At 32.3% G+C, this 3194-nt stretch overlaps 2 protein-coding genes across 4 annotated transcripts in view; both read left to right on the top strand.

Moving 5' to 3' along the window:
• The window catches only part of LOC118736839 (phosphopantothenate--cysteine ligase-like), a 73231-nt gene that overhangs the window by 43616 nt on the left and 26421 nt on the right, over positions 1-3194 (top strand). The window lies entirely within an intron of this gene.
• The window catches only part of LOC118736838, a 16858-nt gene that overhangs the window by 9515 nt on the left and 4149 nt on the right, over positions 1-3194 (top strand). The window lies entirely within an intron of this gene.

Raw genomic sequence — 3194 nt, 5'->3', positions numbered from 1 at the left:
GGCAAGTGTAGAATATGACTTAGAAATTATATAATTTAAATGACTCAGAAATAGGAAATTTGAATCAAAAAAAAGATTAGCGAATATGTACTTGTACGTACATGCATCGCCATCATTAAAAAAGCTCATAACGACTTCTTTCTATAGCATATTTTGATACCAGAATTGTCAACATATTTGACCTTTACATACACCATTAATGTAAAGAATGATCCATAAACAAAAAGTTAATTAGGGCAACTTTAGTGTAAAAATCATTCGATATAGTACATTTTGCCCCATTGGACGTGTAACCAATTAATTTTGTCATCATATCGTGGTCATCAATGCAAATTACTGTATTTGACAAATTTTAAATTTTACTGGATAAGTATAGACCCTTTTTATCCCTGCTTGCTTATAGGGTCACATTTGATATATACTATTTTTTCATTTATACTAAATGGATTTAATTAACACTATAAACATTTCTCAAGCTATTTGTTCAACACTTTGAATCACAAGTGATTTCACTTTTTACTTTTTTATAATAGCACGTTAATGCTATTATAGGCTTATTTTTACAAAGCGTGTACGGTCTTTGCTAAGTTTTTTTCTTCTTCTTTGCGAACCACTGTTCTTTATCCACAGTGCTAAACTGCCCATAAACGTGATGAAATGAAATAAACCGGGTTCCCGTACAAACTCATTATTTTATCACATTTATTGGCAGTTTATCACTTTAGATGAAGACCCCTTACTTATGGTCTCACTACTAAAGATGACCGAAAGTTATATATTAGTATATATTCACTCACTGCACACAAATTTTTTCGAGGCTTTAAGCCTGGATAATCTAAGACAGCCTATAAATACTCGATCCGTATAAGGCTGGTTTTCTTCTTTATTGCTCTCTCCACGAAATCAATACCTTGGCGAGCAATATCTTTCCGGCAGTGGTCATGTACATACATCCAGTTGGTTAGCCTTTCTTCGTCCTCTACAAAAAATAAAAATAAAAATATATATACTATGCCACACTTACCGTCCTTGTAACTTACCAGAGGCTTTACGTAACTGCAGTTAAGCTTTTGGTTTTTAGTTCGTCATATATGTATATACAGATTACACCGAACGACAGTCAAATTTACACACGAAAAAATCGATATATTCCCAAAAGTGGGGGCCAAATATAGTAAAACTGCGTTTATAGCTTTTTCTCTCTGGCGTCAGGATTTTTTTTTTAAAGGACTTTGAAATTTCTAGAATATGATTGTATAAAAAAATTATTCAAAAGATTCGGTGCATTGTAGAATAAGAATATGGGTATCAATTAAAACGAAAAATTCTGTAGAATAGGAAAAAAATTTATTTCTGGGTGCACCAAGACGAATAAGTATCGAAAATGTCCTTTTCAAATTTTATCCTTGAATATCCTTGGAAATTTCCAATATTTATTTTTGAAAAAAATATATATGTCAAGGACTAATATGTATATTGTAACTATCAATATCTCATAAAGAGAAGTGTACATTTTTTTATCTAAAACTAATAACGTTAGAAGAACGAAATTCGAGGATGTGGTAGTTAACATATTAGTCCTTGACATATATTTTTTTCAAAAATAAATATTGGAAATTTCCAAGAATATTCAAGTATAAAGTTTTAAAAGAACATTTTCTAAACTTATTCGTACTGGTGCACAAAAAATTAAATTTTTTTCAATTCTGCAGAATTGCTCCTTTTAATTGATACCCATTTTGTTACTCTACAATGCACCAAATCTTTTAATTTTTATACCCGAGCGCACTTGTGCACAAGGGTATTATAACTTTGTTCACATAACGGTTGTTTGTAACAGGCAAAACGAATCGAGATAGATATAGACAAATGTATACATAAATGATCAGAATGAAAAGAGAAATCGATTAAGCGGTGACTGTCTGTCCGTCCGTCCGTCCGTCCGTCCGTCCGTCCGTCCGTCCGTCCGTCCGTCTGTGCACACGATAACTCGAGTAAAAATTGAGATATCTTAACGAAACTTGGTACGTGCACTTCTTTTGGGCATGGGACGGATGGTATTGAAAATGGGCGAAATCGGACAATAACCACGCCTACCTCCCATATAACGGTAATTTTCAGAAATACGAAAAGTGCGATATTTTAGTAACTACTGAAGATAATTCACTCAAAATTGATATTTACAATGAGTTTTAGACGAAAAATAAGAATATTAAAAAATTTTGGCAAATGGGCGTAGCCACGCCTACTTATAGTTACATGCGTATATCTTGGTAACCGCTTCACCAATTTCTTCCAAACTTGGCACAGTTCTTGATCCTGCTACAACATACCTAATGGCCGAAAATTTTTAAAATCGGACAATAACCACGCCCACATCCCATATAACGGTAATTTAGAAAAATACGAAATCCTCGATAAATCAGTAAATATTAAAGCTAATTTATTCAAAATTGATGGTTGCAACAATTTTTTACCAAGAAATACGCTTATGATACAATTTTGGAAAATAGGCGTGGCACCGCCCACTTATGATCACATATATGTATCTCGCTAACCGTTCTAGCAATTTGAACCAAACTCGGTATGGTTATTGTGCTTGCCACATAAAAGCAAAGCGTTGAAAATTATTGAAATCGGACTAAATTACGACCACTTTTCATATAACGGTATATTTCAGTAATGCTTGAAACTTCAATATTTCGAAATTTAAGGACGATAATTTACTTAAAATTTATACACCCCGGCTTATCGTGTAGCGGTAGTTTTCGGAAAGGTAGAAAACATATATTTAATAATTGCGCCGGGTATTTAATGTTCGGCTCCGCCCGAACTTAGACTTTCTTACTTGTTTTATTTAATCATAGCCTAAAAATTGCAAAGTCAAAGTCAAAGAAAAAAAAAAATCCTGACGTTAGAGAGAAAAATTAAAAAGGCAGTTATACTATATTTGTCTCCTTGTTCTGTGAATATATTGATTTTTTCCTGTGTTTTAAAAATTTTTGATTTTTGTCGCACGGTGTTCTATATTCATATTAGGTCACTTTCTCTCTATCGTCAATATTTAATGGCAATTATTTAAATTACCATTACCAAACATATTTGAACCATCCAATTGGATGCCACTACCACCAAATGCGTTAAAAAATAAAAAGCTTTTTATATTTACTTATACAAGAAATATTTCGTTAATA

This window comes from Rhagoletis pomonella, unplaced genomic scaffold (assembly GCF_013731165.1).
Source record: "Rhagoletis pomonella isolate Grant_MI unplaced genomic scaffold, Rhpom_1.0 Rhpom_scaffold_00004, whole genome shotgun sequence".
Lineage (NCBI taxonomy): Eukaryota > Metazoa > Arthropoda > Insecta > Diptera > Tephritidae > Rhagoletis > Rhagoletis pomonella.
This window is presented reverse-complemented; position numbering and strand designations above follow the sequence as displayed.